The following is a 7,310-nucleotide window of genomic DNA, read 5'->3' as shown; positions in this document are numbered from 1 at the left end:
TCTGTCAATGACCGCCTCATCTGGGAGGTTAATGTTCAGCTGGGTCATACGGTTGTGCAACCCAGACATCTTCAGGATGTGCTCACTGACAGAACTATTTTCCTCCATCTTACAACTGTAGAACTTGTCGGAGACATCATATCTCTCGACCCGGGCATGAGCTTGGAAAACTAGTTTCAGCTCTTCGAACATCTCATATGCTCCGTGATGCTCAAAATGCTTTTGGAGCCCCGGTTCTAAGCTGTAAAGTATGCCGCACTGAACGAGGGAGTAATCATCAGCGCGAGTTTGCCAAGCATTCATAATGTCTTGGTTCTCTGGGACGGGAGCGTCACCTAGTGGTCCTTCTAGGACATATTGTTTCCTGGCAGCTATGAGGATGATCCTCAGGTTCCGGACCCAGTCCGTATAGTTGCTGCCATCATCTTTCAGCTTGGTTTTCTCTAGGAACGCGTTGAAGTTCATGTTGACATGAGCGTTGGCCATTTGATCTACAAGACATATTTGCAAAGGTTTTAGACTAAGTTCATGATAATTAAGTTCTAATCAAATTATGAACTCCCACTCAGATTAGACATCCCTCTGGTCATCTAAGTGTTACACGATCCGAGTCGACTAGCCCGTGTCCGATCATCACGTGAGACGGACTAGTCATTGTCGGTGAACATCTTCATGTTGATCGTATCTTCCATACGACTCGTGTTCGACCTTTCGGTCTCCGTGTTCCGAGGCCATGTCTGCACATGCTAGGCTCGTCAAGTTAACCCTAAGTGTTTTCGCTGTGTAAAACTGTCTTACACCCGTTGTATGTGAACGTAAGAATCCATCACACCCGATCATCACGTGGTGCTTAGAAGCGACGAACTGTAGCAACGGTGCACAGTTAGGGGAGAACACTTTTTAAAATTTTGTAAGGGATCATCTTATTTACTACCGTTGTCCTAAGTAAACAAGATGCATAAACATAATAAACATCACATGCAATTATATAGTTGTGACATGATATGGCCAATATCATATAGCTCCATTGATCTCCATCTTCGGGGCTCCATGATCATCTTGTCACCGGCTTGACACCATGATCTCCATCATCATGATCTCCATCATCGTGTCTTTATGAAGTTGTCACGCCAATGACTACTTCTACTTCTATGGCTAACGCGTTTAGCAATAAAGTAAAGTAAGTTACATGGCGTTCTTCAATGACACGCAGGTCATACAAAAATAAAGACAACTCCTATGGCTCCTGCCGGTTGTCATACTCATCGACATGCAAGTCGTGAATCCTATTACAAGAACATGATCTCATACATCACAATTCATCATTCATCACAACTTCTGGCCATATCACATCACATGATCAATCGCTGCAAAAACAAGTTAGACGTCCTCTAATTGTTGTTGCATCTTTTACGTGGCTGCAATTGGGTTCTAGCAAGAACGTTTTCTTACCTATGAATAACCACAACGTGATTTTGTCAACTTCTATTTACCCTTCATAAGGGCCCTTTTCATCGAATCCGCTCCAACTAAAGTGGGAGAGACAGACACCCGCCAGCCACCTTATGCAACTAGTGCATGTTAATCGGTGGAACCGGTCTCACGTAAGCGTACGTGTAAGGTTGGTCCGGGCCGCTTCATCCCACAATACCGCTGAAGCAAGAAAAGACTAGTAGAGGCAAGCAAGTTGACAAGATCCACGCCCACAACAAAACTGTGTTCTACTCGTGCAAAGAGAACTACGCATAGACCTAGCTCATGATGCCACTGTTGGGGAACATTGCAGAAAATTAAAAATTTTCCTACGGTTTCACGAAGATCCATCTATGAGTTCATCTAAGCAACGAGTCAAGGGAGAGAGTTTGCATCTACATACCACTTGTAGATCACGAGTGGAAGCTTGCCAAGGGGATGGTGATGATGGAGTCGTACTCGAACGTGATTCGGATCACCGATGTCCAAGTGCTGAACGGACAGCACCTCCGCGTTCAACACACGTATGGGACGGGAGACGTCTCCTCCTTCTTGATCCAGCAAGGGGGAAGGAGAGGTTGAGAAAGATTGCTCCAACGGCAGCACGACGGCATGGTGTAGTTGGTGCAGCAGTACTCCGACAGGGCTTCGCCAAGCACGTACGGAGGAGGAGAGGTGTTGGGGAGGGGAGGGGCTGCGCCTTGGCTTGTGGTGTATTGCAGCCCTCCCCTCACCCCTCTATATATAGGGGAAAGGGAAAGGGGGGCCGGCCCTCTAGGGAAAACCCTAGGGGGGGCGGCGGCCAAGGGGTGGGGGGCTTGCCCCGCAAGCAAGGGGGGTGCGCCCCTTTAGGGTTTCCCCCCCAACCCTAGGCGCATGGGCCCAAGGGGGGGGCGCCAAGCCCACTAGGGGCTGGTTGCTATCCCCATGCAGCCCAAGTGCCCCCCCGGGAGGGGTGGCCCCTCCCGGTGGACCCCCGGAACCCTTCCGGTGGTCCCAGTACAATACCGGTATGACCCGGAAACTTTCCGGTGCCCGTTTAACAACTTCCCATATATAAAACTTTACCTCCGGACCATTCCGGAACTCCTCGTGACGTCCGGGATCTCATCCGGGACTCCGAACAACATTCGGTAGTCACATACTAGTCTTCCTAACAACCCTAGCGTCACCGAACCTTAAGTGTGTAGACCCTACGGGCTCGGGAGACATGCAGACATGACCGAGACCACTCTCGGGCAATAACCAATAGCGGGGTCTGGATACCCATGTTGGCTCCCACATGCTCCTCGATGATTTCATTGGTTGATCCACGATGTCGAGGATTCGATCAAACCCTGTATACAATTCCCTTTGTCAATCGGTACGTTACTTGCCCGAGACTCGATCGTCGGTATCCCAATACCTTGTTCAGTCTCGTTACTGGCAAGTCACTTTACTCGTACCGTAATGCATGATCCTGTGGCCAACACCTTGGTCACCTTGAGCTCATTATGATGATGCATTACCGAGTGGGCCCAGAGATACCTCTCCGTCATACGGAGTGACAAATCCCAGTCTCGATCCGCATAAAACAATAGATACTTTCGGAGATACCTGTAGTGCACCTTTATAGTCACCCAGTTACGTTGTGACGTTTGATACACCCAAAGCACTCCTACGGTATCCAGGAGTTACACGCTCTCATGGTCAAAGGAAGAGATACTTGACATTGGCAAAGCTCTAGCAAACGAACTACACGATCTTTGTGCTATGCTTAGGATTGGGTCTTGTCCATCACATCATTCTCCTAATGATGTGATCCCGTTATCAACGACATCCAATGTCCATAGCCAGGAAACCATGACTATCTGTTGATCACAACGAGCTAGTCAACTAGAGGCTCACTAGGGACATATTGTGGTCTATGTATTCACACGTGTATTACAATTTCCGGATAATACAGTTATAGCATGAATAAAAGACAATTATCATGAACAATGAAATATAATAATACTTTTATTATTGCCTCTAGGGCATATTTCCAACAGTTCCCACTATTCCCTCTATAATTTCATGCACAATACTGGGATCAATTTCAATGAAATTTCCCTTGGCAATGCAATCCAAGAGTTGCCTATGCGTCATATTTAACCCAACATAAAAATTACGAAGAAGAATTATAAAGTTCACCTCCAGGGTGCACTTGCGATAAGATTCCATCATCCTATACCAAGCATCTTTTAAATTTTCTCCTTGCCTTTGCTTGAAATGAAGAACTTCAAACTCGGAAGACATAGGAGCGGATAAGGAACTAGACATGATGACAAGGTAAACACACGAACAAACAAAAGGCAAGCAAGAGGGAGGAGGAGATTGGGAAAGAGAAGGCAAATAAAACGGCAAGGGTGAAGTGGGGGAGAGGAAAACGAGAGGCAAATGACAAATAATGTAAATACGAGGAAGATGGGTTTGTGATGGGTACTTGGTATGTCTTGACTTGAGCGAAGACCTCCCCGGTAATGGCGCCATAAATCCTTCTTGCTACGTCTTGAGCTTGCGTTGGTTTTCCTCGAAGAGGAGAGGGTGATGCAGCAAAGTGTAGCGTAAGTATTTCCCTCAGTTTTGAGAACCAAGGTATCAATCCAGTAGGAGGCTCCTCAAAAGTCCCACGCACCTATACAAACAAAGTGAGAAATCGCAACCAACACAATAAAGGGGTTGTCAATCCCTTCACGGCCACTTTGTGAAAGTGAGATCTAATAAAGATAGAATGATAAGATAAATATATTTTTGGTATTTTATGATATAGATGCAAAAAGTAAAGATGCAAATAAAATTAGATGGAAAGCAAATATGATAAGAGATAGACCCGGGGGCCATAGGTTTCACTAGAGGCTTCTCTCAAGATAGCATAAGTATTACGGTGGGTGAACAAATTACTGTCGAGCAATTGATAGAAAAGCGCATAGTTATGAGATTATCTAGGCATGATCATGTATATAGGCATCACGTCCATAACAAGTAGACCGACTCCTGCCTGCATCTACTACTATTACTCCACACATCGACCGACTCCTGCCTGCATCTAGAGTATTAAGTTCATAAGAACAGAGTAACACATTAAGCAAGATGACATGATGTAGAGGGATAAACACATGCAATATGATATAAACCCCATCTTGTTATCCTCGATGGCAACAATACAATACGTGCCTTGCAACCCTTTCTGTCACTGGGTAAGGACACCGCAAGATTGAACCCAAAGCTAAGCACTTCTCCCATGGCAAGAAAAACCAATCTAGTAGGCCAAACCAAACTGATAATTCGAAAAGACTTGCAAAGATAACTCAATCATACATAAAAGAATTCAGAGAAGATTCAAATATTATTCATAGATAAACTTGATCATAAACCCACAATTCATCGGATCTCGACAAACACACCGCAAAAAGAGTTTACATCGAATAGATCTCCACAAGAGATGGGAAGAACATTGTATTGAGATCCAAAAAGAGAGAAGAAGCCATCTAGCTAATAACTATGGACCCGTAGGTCTCTGGTAAACTACTCACAACTCATCGGAGGGGCAAGGATTTTGATGTAGAGGCCCTCCATGGTCGATTCCCCCTCTTAGTTTAATTAGTTGAATTAATATAACTAATAAGTGTTTAATGTTTCACCTATGAACATAGGAAATGTCGTCTGACGATGAAAACGGTTTCATTATGTGTGAATACTGTGAAGACCAATGCGGCCTGTGTGGCAGAAATTTCCTAGTTGATGATAGGCGCATCAACATCAAGCTGGATGAGACCTTCGAAGTGGATACAGTAAGTCACAACGACAAGTCTTTTTTCGTAATTAAGCATATGCATGACTTATGTTTCATTTGCTTCAACTTATAATTTTAAATTTTCACTATTCTACTAGCGTATCCCCTGCCATGCAAGAATTTTTGTCTTCGATAAGATAGGTTTCAGTCCTAACAAAACTATGAAGGTAAAAAGGGTTTACTTGAAGACCGAGCATGGTTATACCTTCAACGTCAACTTATACAATAGAGACACCCACACCTATTTTGAATGCAAAACTTGGCAAGCACTATGCAAGGCTTATGCATTTGAGCCTGATATGTTTATCACCTTTGATATTCGTCCCGAAGATGATATTGAAGGTAATAGAGACATTTGGGTTGATGTACAGACGCCTCCAGTTCTACCATTATGTGACTTTCTCAACCATATTTATGTCTTCGATATTGTTTTTTTAAAAATAGTTGACAACTAATTTCTATTGACAGCTTATTTCCATTCAAGCAAACATGTCCAGCGCTTGGTAGACAGGACCGTCCACTATCCCAGGGCTGAACTAAACTGCGAGGAGATAAGTCATTATATTTCATGGCTTGAGGATCTTAATGCTGTCAAGAGAAATTATTTTTCTGAATTTGAAAATCTTAGTACTCAAAACGTGCGACCAACAGTGTTCGTATTGAACTACAGTCACATCTATTTAAGAAAGATGGTAAGATTTTTACTATTTTTTCTCACTGCATCTTTTGCATACATTATTTTCAAGCTAAACTTCATTGCTATTTAGATATATTATAACTGAGCACCTTTCCAGCCCTCTCAGGCTATTAGCATTTTCAGCCTTTGGATCATCAGTCCACGTCGTTTTCGGCCGTCAGATTTACTCTTAATCCCGCTTCGTTGTCTTAGCTAAAACCGAGCGCTTCCTTGTCGGGCCGCTGCTCCGGTGACTATTTTGGACACCTGGTCTGAAATTGGGCCTAATGGGCTTCTACGAGCCTCCATCCATGCAGCCATACCCCACGACGCTCCTTCCTCGCTCTCATCTCACGCATGACCTACCTTCGCCAACCCTAGGTGTGCCGCCGCCACCATGATCTTCATCTCGCAGCCCCTCAACCGCCCCGTCGGAGCGGCGCCTCCGTCTACGCCTAGCCGCCGCTGTTCTCCTTCTCATGTCTTCCCAAAAGGTGCAGCAGGGAGCATCTTTTTCTCGAGCCGACGACGATCTCTATCCCCAAATCAGTGGCGCACTACATCCCTGAAGCACAAGTCCGATTTTTCAAGCCATATCTAGAGTCCTCAGGCGCGCCGTCCCCAGATCCAGCATGTCGAGCAACTAGCCGGAGGTACGTATAGACATCTGACTGGTTTCAATTGGGGCCTCTCGGTTGGGAGGGGTTCAGGGCGTGCGTTAGTTCGAGGGGCTCAAATGGCTCTAAAACGGGTTCCTTCGTGTGCAACTTCTAATTATCTACATCTTATTTATAGATCCTTTGTAGATGTCAACAGAAGGTGTCAAGGTGATCAGTATATTAGAGACTTCAAGTGATCTGAACCGGAAGTTGTCAAAGTTTAGTACCTGAATTTGGTTGATCCGAATGAGAATACCGTAAGTTTTATTGAGTTCATGTGATTTGTTACCCAAACCCATCCCCATATACACGTCCTGGAGTGGCTTCTCTTGTACGCAGAGATGGTTGATACGAACCGGAGCGGCTGTTTGTCTATTCAACGGACGAAATCGATCCGCTGTGGTTTGAAGGAAGTAATCAATCTTCAGTTTCTGGTTGACTCATGGTGGATGATGTATGCCACTTGCTGGTGACGCTTAAGGCAGTAGGTGTGACTTTCTGTTTTCTTTAGTACAAGCATCTGTGCATATAAGCTACCTCACCTTGCACTCTCCCGTCACCCTTAGTACTCAGGCAACAGAACCTTTAGCAGCATGGTTCTTGGCTTGGTCACCCTCTATTTCTTTCCTGCACAACCCCTCTTCAATGCAATGATTACAGTGTTCTAATATCTCACCAATCCTTATTT

At 44.9% G+C, this 7,310-nt stretch overlaps 1 long non-coding RNA gene across 1 annotated transcript; it reads left to right on the top strand.

Annotated features, from left to right (window-relative positions):
- Positions 1-6,294: 6,294 nt before the first annotated feature.
- On the top strand, positions 6,295-7,172 carry LOC123172558 (uncharacterized). Its single transcript, XR_006485637.1, has 3 exons — positions 6,295-6,616; positions 6,759-6,879; positions 6,962-7,172. It is a non-coding gene; the product is annotated as an uncharacterized lncRNA (long non-coding RNA).
- Positions 7,173-7,310: the final 138 nt, after the last annotated feature.

Source organism: Triticum aestivum, unplaced genomic scaffold (genome assembly GCF_018294505.1).
Source record: "Triticum aestivum cultivar Chinese Spring unplaced genomic scaffold, IWGSC CS RefSeq v2.1 scaffold27871, whole genome shotgun sequence".
NCBI lineage: Eukaryota > Viridiplantae > Streptophyta > Magnoliopsida > Poales > Poaceae > Triticum > Triticum aestivum.
This window is presented reverse-complemented; position numbering and strand designations above follow the sequence as displayed.